We start from the raw sequence: 13,668 nt of genomic DNA, 5'->3' as shown, positions 1-13,668 counted from the left end.
GGTCCCATGGCTGTGTGGATTGCCCAGTGACACCATTTGGCAGAGCCTGCTGCCCGGCTCCAAGTTTGGATCCTACAGTAGCTCAGTCCTGCCAGCTGGGCTTTCCATTTCTGAGCTGCCAGAGATCTCGGCTGCCCCAAGTCTGAGTGACCCTCCCCATGCTACAGCCATGAGTAGATGCTCGTACTTCCTTTTGTGATTCCTTGTTTTTTCCTTTTGTAATAAAAAAGAAGAGAGAGAGAACTTTATGAAAAGTCAACAACAACAAAAATTTTCTTCTCCTCAGGTGTCAAAGTAAGTTTGTAGAAAAACAAAAAATTCAAAAAAAACATCACACACAGATTGCACAATAGGACTACCCGTGAGGTTGAAATTCAGCGGTGTTGAACCCCCTTTCTCAGGGATGGACATGTTTCACAGGTCAGTGACGACAGACACCCTTCCTGCCGCCTTACTCTGTAAATAGATTTGCACTCCGGAGGTTTCTGTTGGGTTCAGGAACACACTGGGGACAGCAGACAGACCATGCCAGCTGGAGTTGGGTGTCTGTCCTGCAGGTTAGCTGCCCCATCATTCCAGAGCATCTATCTGTGCTTCCATGGCTGATTTCTGTGTGGCAGCCTGCAACCCCTCTTCTCATCCAGCCTCCAAACCCTGTCCCAGCCAGAGGCCCAGTCGAGATCAGGACGCAGATAGTTCTGAGGAAATGACACCTCAGAGGGATGCCTTAAGCCACAACAGGCAAAAGGGACACTCACCTGGGGGGCTGCAGAGGCATCTTCCTCTGCAAAATCCATCCCTTCTACCTCCAGGACCCCTGCCTTCCTGGAGCCCTCTCTTCGGCCTCTCAGAGAACTGGAAGCAGATACTGAAGTCCTGTAGGGTACCACCCACTGCTGAGGTGATGCAGCCCAGGCCACACCCACCCCACTGCATCTAGGACTCACAGGGCATGGGGGAGTGATTCCCACAGAAGACAAGGGCCTTCCGCTCCTACGATACTCTTCTGGAAAACACAACCTGGGAATCTGGTCTTCTAAAAACATGTATTACTGCTTCATCCAGTTCCACCTTTCAGGCTGGCCTCACTGCTGAGGCCTATCTGTCTGTGGCTGAGGCTGAGACCCCATGTGAAGCCCCACTTCACATGGGGCTATGTGTGGATGGCACACACACATGCTTGTTACTCTGCAGACACTGTTATGTGGCCAGAGACTGGAGCATTGTGACCTGGAACCTTTCTGTGGTGGTGAAGTGGATGCCAGGAAAATACTGTCTGAGAAAGGACATTGTTTTCCTCCCCAGGGAATACCAGATGGAAGGTTGTGGGAAGCGCTTTTCTTAGACCTACAAGGTCCCTAGGTCAGACTTAACCAACTTGGTGTCCCCTGGACTCTCCTTCCTCCCCATCTGCTTCTCCAGGCCTGAAACAAATTACAACTTGAGTGCCCCTCACAGGTTTTCACTGAGGTGGAGGAGAAAGCCAGTTGGGGACAGTTCTGCAGAGCCCTGACCTAGGCCACCTGTGACTGGAGGCCCTGGGCTTCAAGCTCTTCCCTCTGCAAAAAAGCTAGACACAAGCCTCTCAGTACTGCTTCCCAGAGGCACCTTCCCACCCATTCTCCTATGTGGGGGCCTATAAGTCCATGTCCCCAGGACAGTGTGAGTGTGTGTGTGTGTGTGTGTTCAGGGGTGGGTGTTGGGCAGATTTAGGGTACTTTGCAGAGACCTCTATTCATTTTGATGAGGAAGGAGAGCCCTTAGGCCATCAAATGGGCTTGCTAGGCCCAGAGTGCCTTGGCTGTAGCTGTCCTGCTTCCCCACTATTCCTCCCACAGCATATGATGATTGTAGTACAGAGAAAACCCCAAAAACCATAAGCACAGCCAAGGCCCACAGCTCCTGGCAGCTGTTTTGGGCTTGCTGCAGTGTGGATAGTACCCTGTGTGTAGTGAGGGTGCCTGTTTCTAACTCTGCATGTGTATGAACGAGGATTGGCTGTAACATGGTGGTGGCTCTGAGCGGACCATAGGTAGTGAGTCAGGCAGTAGCATTGTTCCTGCTGCTTTTGGGGGAGTGGGTAAGGGAGGGGTGAGATGCAGAGTGAGTGACAGCCCTGCATACACCCCACCAAGGAGAGAGAGTTGGGTGTGCTTGAGAGACCTTGGCAAAGGAGAGTGCTAGATGCCAGGGGTGCAGAGATCTTTGTACCCAGTTCCAAAGCAAGCCCCAGAAGGGCCCTCAGTTGCCCTTCCCAAGGTTGTTCCCCTGTGAGGCAGAGAACACCACTCTCTTAATACATTTCATGTCTCAGGAATTCACATTCCAGGTTCAGGAATTTTATTCCAAAGTCCTTTGGTGCGATCACTGTCCATGAGTCTCCAAAGGGAGGGGGAGGTGTCTAGGAAGCAGCAGGCCCTCTCCAGGAGGAGATTCTGAACCACCACCTCTATGTGTGTTGTTGTTGTTTTTATGTGCCATTGAGTCAGGCCCGACTCATAATGACCCCTCCTTGGGTTTCCGAGGCGGTATCACTATGGAAGTAGATTGCCCAACCTTCTTTCCAAGGAGTGGCTAGTGGGTTTGAACTACCAGCCATCTGGTTAGCAGTCAGATGCCTTAGGCACCACGCTACCTGTCTATGTATAGGGAGGGGCAAAGGACTTAAACCCAGTCATTTTGAAATTAAAAAAGAAAATAGCTAGTTTTTGATTTTGGGGTAGGTGGGGGGGGGGGGCTAGGGAAAGGGAGCATTTGCTGTTTCCAAAGAGAGCACTTAATTTCTCCTCTCAGTGACCCAAGGCTGGCTGTCGGATAGATAGGAGGGTAAGTTGCCTTAAAACAGAAAGATGCAGGCATGGGCTATTTTTGGCAAATGAATATCTTCATTCCCAAAAGTGGCTCTCCTTAAATGGAGGGTGCAGTCCCTTCTGCAGTGGCCTAACCCGGTAGATGGGCTGAGGATGGGTGGAGTAACCTCAGACTTTAGGCACCTGGAGGGAATTGGTGCTGGGAATACAGGGCCACTCAGCCTGGGGCTCTAGTCTGGCCCTTCCGAAATCATCTGGGACTTAAATTTCATCTCACTCAAAGGGTGGAAAAAGTCTGAGATTCCCGGGTTAAGTCCAAATGGACTCTCCCTAGCACGTCTCCATCTTGGATGTGTGTATCTGAAGGGGAGTCTCAGGTAGCCAAACTTAACTCAGGCCTCTGCTGGAAAGCAGTTATGCAAGGAGGCCCTCCTGACAGAGCTTGCAATTTCTTCTAAGATGTAGAATGTTTTTCCCAGCCCAGGTCTATTTCAGGGTCTTTCATTTTATGGGTTATGGCCATTCTTACTGGTTTTAGTGGGCTTGAGGAACCATAGGACCTCTAGGAATAAAAGTGAACCCTCACATCATTTTGGCACAGATTTCAGTTGTAGCAGGCCAGGGAGCTGAGGTCTCAAAGCAGAGGCTGCTTGAGCAAAGTGAGAGTTCCATTCCAAAAAAGGCCTCTAAAGTGGTCCTGGATGCAGCCATCAAGGGGCTGGTGTTCAGCTCATGGCCCAGACAAGAAAGCCTCTCTTTACATCAGCCATATCAGGGGAACAGTTTTGGCTCCCCAAATGCCTACAAAATCCTACAGCCATACAGGAAAACCAGAAAACAGGCATGTAGGCCTCTTCTGCTGAGTAGTCTGTGGAAACAGGGCAACATGGTCCTGGATGCCCTACCCACACCTCCATACCCCCTGCTTGTCATGGCATCTTAAGCTGCAGACCTTTCCCCCTATATCCCTGGCCATTCATCCAGGCAGGTGTATTCTCAGCGGACAGATGGAGTATTCCCTATGTACTGCTTTGTTCAGTCTCCAAGGACAACATCAACAGCACCAGGGCCCCAGGCCTTGGGTCATAGCACAGACTGGTAAAGGGCAATCAGGTCCAAGTAGAGGGGGCAGCAGGCCTCAGCAGCCACAGTCCACTCGCACAGAGAGAGTGGTGACTTCTCGTGGCCTGAGTGAACATGGCAGAACCACGGTCCTGTTCACAGCTTCTGCCATTCAGCCCACTGCACAGTCCAGCCTTCTTGCTTGCCAGCAGCAGGTGCTCATGAGGGACCTCATGTTCTCCATGAGCAGGAGGCCACCTATGGGAAAGCAGGGTCTAAGAGTACCTTTGGTTTTAGCTGTGTTTATAATGTTAACTAGTTCTGAATTCTGATGGGTGTCACTGATTTAAAAAAAATAATAAAATTTAGAAAGTCACTTGGTCAAAGAAACAGTACCAGCAGATTTGAAAGGTTTGATGTGTTGGTCATGTCACCACTAGTAGAAATTGGGAAATAAGTGTGCCTTGTGTTACCCAAAGACTCCATGTGGATCTGGGGCCATGTTTTCCAGAGCTGAGATCAAGAATGTGGGCTGGCCACTTTTGAATTCAGGATCACCCCTGGAGGAGCCAAGCCATAGGACCAGCTTTTCTGGTTCATTGGCTAGGTTTCACAGGCTTATCCTAGATACATTCTAGAGCATTTCTACTAGAATTTGGATGCACAGTGCAGTTTACTACTAATAAATGTCTATGCATCCTTTAGGCATCCCTCAGTTACTACCCTCATTCCATCCCTCCTTGGTTGAACAGTTGAATTTGGCAGGCAGTAAGAGTTTTCAGTCCAGGAGAGATATGGCTGCACTCTTGGTTTCTGCTGACATCAAGAGACTAGCTTTGCAGTGCAGCCACCTGATCCTGCCTCATCTCTCCTCTTCTCATTAAGCTTTAAAACTACTACTTTTATTTAAAAATAAACAGGGTGGGCAAAGTATTTGCCCTGCCCTGCATGTCACATTTCCTGTGGGGGATGGGACAACAGCTTGCTCCCAGTCTTAGGGGGTCCTTCTGTTGTCCCTTGAGTCTCTTCCGAGAGGCTGTGTCAGTAGGGCACCATGCACACCTTTCTGGAAACCAGCTATGCAGTTCCATACCTGCAGAGCAAACTCTACTGTGAGCACAGGGCTCAACCAGACTTCAGAGGATCCCTCCCTAGGCTGTCTTGTGAGAAGAGGAAGCTGCTCCCAGTACCTCCCAAGACACTATGCTGAGGGTGGGCTGGTCATCAGCCCAGTGTCTATTCCCAACATCAGAGGGGCTCACTGCCTGGGTCCCACCCCTGAAGACACTGAGGGCTAGATTGCCCCATGTGAGGTGTCTACTGAGCAACTATGCATTGCTGAGTGGAGGTTGCAAAGCACCTCCATGACCGGAACTTGCTTGTGTGGGTGCACTGAGGGGTCTTGGCCCCCTGGCCTACACAGACCCACCCCCCTTCCCCGTCCAAAGCCTTTGATGGGAGCTTCTCTGGAATTGTTTGCCAAACTGCAAAGGCAAAATCCAGGGGTCCAAGACCATTTTCATCAAGCACATTTTCCTTTTCTGTAGGAACTTTTTTTTTTTTTTTAAACCAGCATCACACCATGTTTCCAAAGGCCATGTTTTCATCTTTCCCAGATCACTACAGTGAAGTATTACAGTTGTACAGTTCCCAATCTGGCCTTGGCTTGCTCGGATGAAACTTTGTATGTATTTTGTATGGCATAGATTCTATATTGTAATGATGTCCTATGCAAAAAAAAAAAAAAAAAATGTAAATTTTATCATTTTAACGTGTATGCATGTTTAGTGATGTTTACACTTCAAAATAAAATTTATGATTCATTATTTTGCCAGAGCTGATTTCCTTTGAGGGACGTGCCTTGGAGAGGTTGAGGCAGGATAGGGAGAATGGACAAACTCAACAGTGGAGGCCTGATACTGGGAATGGTGTTTTGTGAACCAAGAAGAAAGAGCTCTTTTCAAGGTGTGAGCATACTTCTGGTGACTTCTTGTACAAACCTGCCCCCTCTTTACCTATCCAGGAGTATGTCAGCTCATCACATGCCAACCCTACAACCCATCCCCTAGCCTCCCAAGTCCATCTTGGAGAGCACTGAAGAGAAGGTGATGATGGTAGGTTTCCATGCAAGACACAGCACCTGCCTCTAAATTCCCCATAAATCCCCTCTGCTCATCCTCTTCCCAGGTGGCAGCCACAGCTTCTCTTCCAACCCCAGCACACCCATCCCAATGGGCTTTGAGACCTCTGTAGCCTCAAAAGTTCTGTAAATCAATTGGATCAGGCCACTACTTGATCAGCTAAACACTGGCTTTCCCACTACTATGCCTAGAGTCCAGAAACTTCTGTTTCCAACCACTACAGTGTCTACAGTTGGCCAGGGGGAACCAACTCCAAAAAGCTCTTCAGAGACAGAGTCCAGGGATAGGTACATGAGGAGTGAAGGGAGACTATGTTGATAATAGAGCCTGCTTAAGTCTCCTGTAATCATCAGTCCCCTTTAACCCCCTTCCTGCTGGTTCAGTGAGCTCTTCAAAGCAGGGGTATTTAGAGCAAAGGAAAGAAGCTGCAGAGGAAGGGAGGTGAGGATTCCAGCCCTCAGGAATCAGTGCTTCCTGGAGGAGACACAACTGCATCCAAAAGAAACAAGATATGAGATGGGCCCTCTGTCCTGCGCCTATGACCTTTACACTATTATAACAGTTGTTGTTATGTGCCGTTGAGTCGGACCCGACTCATAGCGACCCCTCCTTGGGTTTCCGAGACAGTATCACTATGGAAGTAGATTGCCCCATCTTCCTTCTGAGGAGTGCCTGGTGGGTTTGAACCGCCAGCCTTCTGGTTAGCAGTGAAGTGCCTTAGACACTATGCTACCAGAGCTCCTGTTATAACAGTATCACCAATTATTGGTAGGGAGGCTTGGTGATTCAGATGCTAAGGTCAGCAGTTCTAATGCACCAGCTGCTCTGCAGGCGAAAGATGTGGCAGTCTGTTTCCATAAAGATTTATAAATCCAAACAGGCAGTTCTACTCTATCCTATAGGGTTGCTATGACTGGCAATCAACTTGACTGCAGTGGGTTGGTTTTTTGTTTATTGTTTATAGGGTAAATGAAAGCCAGGAAGGAATTTCAACCTCATAATGAAAGCCTTACAGTTGATTAAAGATGATTTCTTCAGGGATTTCCTCATATGATTCTTTTATCCTAGATAGGGGGAGGGAAGTGAATGTACCCCAACACAAACTGAACATTCACAAAAACATGCACACATGCTCAAAAGTCTTGTTGGTGCTGAGACATTTGGAGCCCATCCTTGTTGGAATATTTTCCAGGACAGCCGCTGTTCTGCCTTCTCAGAGCTGTTTTCCGTATTGCTCAGGAACTCCCACAGATCACAACAGCAGGGTGGGTCTGCATCCATAAATAGTGTGTGCTGAGATGCTTTAAAAACATTGACAGGGAAGAAAGCAGCCGGTAGTTATAACGTCATTGCTGAGGTTGCAATAGGTTATGAGTTCTGCTGAGTTTCCTTTCCAGAAGACCCTGGGGAAGGGAAGACACTGGCATTCATGGACACCCCCCTTAGGAACTGGGGATCTCCAGAGATCTTGAGAGGCCACGAGAGTGTAAGGGGAAGAAAACACTCAAACAACAGGTTTTCCTAGTGTTTTTAAATTGCTTACTGGTATGTGTGATAAACTGAAGGGGAAAAAAAAAAAGGTTTCTTTATACCACACATAGCAGGAAGCAATTTAAAAACACTGGGAAAACCTGCTGATACAGACACAGCACATTTCCTTCCCATTGCCCCCCTTGGGGACAAGGTGAAGAAAAAGGGGCTTCTTCTAAAGCAATTGGAGGATCTGGCCCACAAGACCACTGTGCTGAGAGCAGTGACTGTGTGCTGGGAGGCAGCCCAGAGCAGTTGCCCTTGGATGTGCTCCTGCACCCAACCCTTTTTTAATTTTATTTTGTTGTTGTTGAGAATATACACAGCAAAACATATATGAATTCAACAGTTTCTACATGTATTATTCAGTGACGTTGATTACATTCTTTGAGTTGCATAACTATTCTTGTCTTTTTCTGAGTAGTTCCTCCCCCATTAACATAAACTCACTTCCTCTTAAGTAAGGTTCCTGTCTAATCTTTTGAGTTGCTATTATCACTTCAATCCCATATAGATAATTCTTAAAAGAACTTAATGCTCAAGGAAGATAATATTTGCTAGTTAAAGTAAACTATTGTTTGGTTTTAAGAAGAGACTTCAGGGAATATTTTAACTTTTAAAGGTTATCTCAGGGCAATAGTTTCTGGAGTTGATGAGAATTTGAAATTCTGTTCTGCATTTTTCCCCTTTTGATCAGAATTTTCTATAAGACTCCTCAGGCAAAATGGTCAGTGGTGGTAGCTGTGCACCATCCATTCTTCTGGTCTCATGGCAAAAGAAGCAATTGTTATGAGGCAATTAGCTGCACATTCCATAATGTGGTAGTATCGGGCTGTCCTTCTGTTGCTCTATGCAAATAAAGGCCAGTTATTGTGCCTTGAAGGCTGATTGTAAGGTTTTAAGACCCCAGGCACTATTCAACAAACTAGGAAGTAGAATGGAAGTACTAAACCCTTTATTATGCCAATTAACTGGGATGTCCCATGAAACCATGACCCTAAGCCTCCAAACCTTGGAACCAAATCCCGTGAGATTTTTGGTTGTACAGAAGCAGCTTCAGCAGCTACTATGTTTTGTTGTAATTATATCACATAACTTTTGCCAATTCAACTTTTTGCAGGTGTACAACTTATTGACAGTAATTATAATAATCAGCTCTGCAATACTACCCTTAATCAGTCACTCTGTATTTTTATTGTGACTTGACCATTGAGTGAAGTGCTCTGTCAGGCAACAGGAGATCTGGAAGTGGGAAGGAATGTAGCAGTTGATTTATTGGAAGGAAGATTACAAATGATATCAATAGGCCAGCAGAAGATACAAGCCCCTGACTGAAGCTGACAAAAGAGAATCAATTCCAGGTGAGTCAGACAATTGTAGATTTATCTGACATGGAGGAGAGGAAAGGAACTCAGGCCTGGGCATAGCTAGAGAGCTGATTCTGAGAAGTGAGGAGTTGGCATCTGGCAGAAGGAGTGGGTTGTCTTGGCTCACAATCTGCATCTGCCTACCTAAGGAAGAACTTGCCATCACTTGGTTCTGGCATTTGGAGTATCTCATTGCTGGAGGTTTTCAAACAGAAGCTGAAATACTACCTGCCAGGAATACCCAGAAGGTATTTGTATTTTCCAGGGAAACCCACCGAGGCATAATCACGAAGGCCATCTGAAACTTTCTCCTTGTAGCTTGGTCAGCCATGTGGGATATGGGCTGGCCTTTGGTGGGTTGGACACAATAGCATAGTGCCTTGAATGACAGGTTAGGCAGTGTATAATTTATTCTGGAGACTTGATCCTTCGAATCAAACATCATCTGTACCCTGATAAAGATCCCTACATCTGCCCATGTGTCTGGATGTTACACCCACACTCACTTAAACATTCAAGTATCCAGAAGAGGGCACTGTCAGTAACAGACATTACTTTCCTTTACAAGTGACAGAACATGAGGTTCCTCCTGGGGATGAGCTCTGGATCTCCTGACCTAACTCCAGGGCTCACTCCTTACTTAACCACATCACTGTGTCTTGCATTTCAACTTCACAACAGTCAGGTAGTTATTTTCAATTGCCAGGAGCACTGGGTGGAAACAAACGATGAATATACAGATGATTTGCATAATCAACAGGGCTTCCCTATACTACTCCCAGGAGGAGTTATTAACACATACTCCGGGTATACTTTTTCATACATGATGGATATCAAACTATGGTTGCTCATTTGTTGATGATTGTTTTGGAACAGTATTTATTAAACACTTACTTTGATGAATGTAAGCCACTCCTTATCTCCCTATCTGTCATCTGCTCCTTCTAATCATGAACACACTCTGGAGGGTCAACAGAGATTGATTGCTGGCCTGTAGGGTCAGACATTCAGAACAAGGAGTGGGCCTGTTTTCCAGGGCCTTCTGTGGCCCTCCCAACCATATTGTAGTGAATTCTATGAATCATCCATTCTGGAAAGACAAGCTGCTAGTTCACTGGACTTTGATTATAATGGAAGCACAAACTCAAATCCACTCTGCAGTGGGAGCTGCTGAAGCAAAGGGGAAGGGAGTTTTATGGATGGTGGTCTAATGGTGGGCTGGGGGAGGGGCAAACTCTCACTTCCATTACATTTATTCTTGTGAGTGTAACAAATACTAAAAAATTTTAAAGGAAATTATGTGCAAAATATACCAGCATGTTTAATATAACATAAATGACCATGACTAGGGGATTTGTTAAATAAACCATGGAACACCACAAATATTATTATATAGCCAATATATCATTAATTGATATATTATTTATAGGAGTTCTGGTGGCGTAGTGCCTAAGGCATTTGACTGCTAACCAGAAGGTTGGCAGTTCAAACCCACCAGCCACTCCTTGGAAGGAAGGTTGGGTAATCTACTTCTGTATTGATACCGCCTCAGAAACCCGAGGAGGGATCGCTATGAGTCGGGTCCAACTGGACGGTACATAACAACAACAAAAACATATTATTTATATACACATTTATTACCAGAAAATTATACCAGAAAAAAACCTGTTGCCATTGAGTCAATTCCAATAGTGACTCTATGGGACAGGGTAGAACTGCCCCATAGGGTTTCCAAGGTTGTAATCTTTATGGAAGCCAACTGTCACAATTTTCTCCAACAGAGTGTGGTGGGTTTGAGCTGCTGGCCTTCTCGTTAACAGCCGAGCGGTTAGCCATTGCACCACCAGGGTTCTTTACATATGTGCATATATATATATGTGTCTGCAAAAACGGCAAGGAGGCCACATGTTCTGACCTCCTCTAACCCTACAAGGGGAAGGCAGGATTACCAGCAGTAACCCAAGGCCTATTACTGCAAGGCCAGACATGCTGCCTCCCTCCAGCCCTTTCACCAACCGTTCCTCCCAAAGCACCCACCACCTCTCTCCTGGGTTCGATAATTCACTGCAGTGGCCACACAGAACTCACAGATTATGGGGTTTATTAGGGAAGCACCAGGCTACAACTCAAGTCCAGGAAGAACGCTCAGTCTCTCTCCCAGCCCACCATCCCTCAGCCAAAAGTCTCTCACAGTCTCTTTTCCAGCAGTGCTGGTCCCTCGGTGTCTCACTCAGTGATGCGTGTCTCTTGCGGCTCTTTCCCAGCAGCACGTGTCTCTTTCAGGGGTGCGTGTCTCTTTCGGCAGCACGTCTTCCTCCACCAGCAGTCAGAGAGAGTTCTGCCTCCAAGAGGCCTCCTTTTGAGCCCGGAAGGGTGGTCAAACTAGCCAATCACAGCATCAGAACTCTAAGCACGTGAGAGAGAGTGGGAACCTCCCAGAACATTGTATTGTGCCACGCCCAACAGAAATAACCCAGGTGGGTGACTTTAAAATCAGGATCTCCTCAGTTGCTAATAGCAATTCCCACCTTGGAGTTTACAAAGACTTATGGGTAGAAAAGCCACACTAAGTAATTTACTACACCGCAGTGTCTTACTTACATACATACATAAATTAATTGGAAAAGGCTGGTTGCAATAAGTGTATGGAAAACATAGTCATATTTTATGAAAAATTTTTTCTACGATGGTGTTAGTTGCCTTCAGGTCAATTCTAACTCATGGTGACCCCATGTGTGCAGAATAGTACTGCTCCATAGGGTTTTCAAGGCTGTGACCTTTCAGAAGCAGATCATCAGGACTGTCTCCTGTGGCTCCTTTGGGTGGCTTTGAATCAATATTTCAGCTATTTGTTGTTGTTGTTGTTGTTATGTGCCGTCAAGTTGGACCTGACTCATAGTGACACTTCCTTGGGTTTCCGAGGCAGTATCACTATGGAAGTAGATTGCCCAACCTTCCTTCTGAGGAGTGGCTGGTGGGTTTGAACCACCAGCCTCCTGGTTAGCAGTTAAGTGCCTTAGGCACTATGCTACCAGAGCTCCTATTTCAGCTAGTAGTAGAGTATTTAACCATCTGTACCACTCAACAATCCCTTTTTCTCTATGTTGTTGTTGTTATGTGCCGTTGAGTCAAACCTGACTCATAGCGACCCCTCCTTGGGTTTCCGAGGCAGTATCACTACGGAAGTAGGATTGCCCAACCTTCCTTCCGAGGAATGGCTGATGGGTTTGAACCGCCAGCCGTCTGGTTAGCAGGCAAGTGTCTTAGCCACTATGCTACCAGAGCTCCCTTTTTCTCTGTAGCTATATAATTATGTTTACATATTTACATGCATAGAAAAATCCTCGCAAGATACATAACCAAATGCAGGCAGGTGCTATTTTTAGGTAGTGGAGAGCATACTTTATTACCTTTTTTGTGTGTGTTTTCTAAACTTTTGAAACTATTCAGGTGTGTAGTTAGTTGATTGTTCTAAGGAGCAATGCCTCCCTAGTGTTATTGTTCACTTTGTAGACCTGTCTATTATTTGGCTGAAAACTGAGACACGGTGAGTTCAGTTTCAGGCCTAAAAGGTGACTAAGGGCCATAGTCTCAGGAGTTCCACAGTTTCTATCTGACTAGTAAGCCTGGTCTTTTTTTATATGATTTTGAGCTTTGTCTCGCATTTTACTCCCACTCTATCCAGGACCTTCTAATGTGATCCCTTTCAGAGTGCTCAGTTATGGTAGCTGGACACTATCTTGTTTTGGTTTCAGGGTTATGGAGGCTGACATTCATGTGGTCCATTAGTCCTTTGTACTAATTGTTTTCATGTGACTGATTTTCTTCACCTTTCTTTGCTCTGGACAGGGAAGGACCAATAGTTGAACCTTAAATGTCCACTCATAGTGCTCACTTTGGCAGCATATATACTAAAATTAGGAGCTCTGGTAGCATAGTGCCTAAGGCATTTGACTGCTAACTAGAAGACTGGCGGTTCAAACCCACCAGCCACTTCTCGGAAGGAACGTTGGGCAATCTACTTCTGTAGTGATAGCACCTCGGAAACCCAAGGAGGGGTCGCTATGAGTCGGATCTGACTCTATGGCCATGAGTTTATACTAAAATTGGAACAATACAGAGAAGATAAGCATGACCCCTGCACAAGATGACATGCAAATTCGTGAAACATTCTATATTTTTAATCAGGGCCATGAGATCAGATGTGCATCAACTGCTAAAAGTAAAACAAGTTTGCTATGTAAATTTGCACCCAAAGCACACACACATATACACACACACACAAAAAGTCCACTCACAAGCTTTTAATACTCTAGTTGCTACACACCAAAGAAGGATGTAGAACATTTTTTTGGTGGACTATGTTGTGCCAATTGACCACGATGTCCCCTAAGACTATGGTCCCGAGCCCCAAAGCCCAGTGACTCATTCCTTCAAGTTTTTTGGTTATGGCTAAAGAGTTTTCATAACTTGACCCCGTATGTTCTACTACATTCATGGATATACATGCAGCATGTATAAATGTTGTTGTTAAGTGCCGTCAAGTCGTTTCCAACTCATATGTATAAATACATATGTAGAAATAGCCTCTGTCAAATCTATATATATTAGTGGGTATAAATCGAGATCACAAGCACAGCATTTGCCCAAAGTTTAGAAGGCAGGAAGGGTTAGGAAAGAAGGAAGAATGGAAATGAGACACACCGGGAGGAAATGGGATGAGTGATGTTACATTGAGGTGATTGCAATCAATGACAT

General features: G+C 46.0%; 1 non-coding gene across 1 annotated transcript; it reads left to right on the top strand.

Annotated features, from left to right (window-relative positions):
- Window positions 1-12,988: 12,988 nt before the first annotated feature.
- Window positions 12,989-13,092, top strand: LOC122150881. The gene has a single exon (XR_006163883.1). It is a non-coding gene; the product is annotated as a U6 spliceosomal RNA (small nuclear RNA).
- Window positions 13,093-13,668: the final 576 nt, after the last annotated feature.

Source organism: Orycteropus afer, unplaced genomic scaffold, assembly GCF_000298275.1.
Source record: "Orycteropus afer afer isolate SDZICR_OR568_19922 unplaced genomic scaffold, OryAfe1.0 scaffold00256, whole genome shotgun sequence".
NCBI lineage: Eukaryota > Metazoa > Chordata > Mammalia > Tubulidentata > Orycteropodidae > Orycteropus > Orycteropus afer.
The sequence above is the reverse complement of the archived record's forward strand: the minus strand, read 5'-3'. Positions and strand labels throughout refer to the sequence as shown.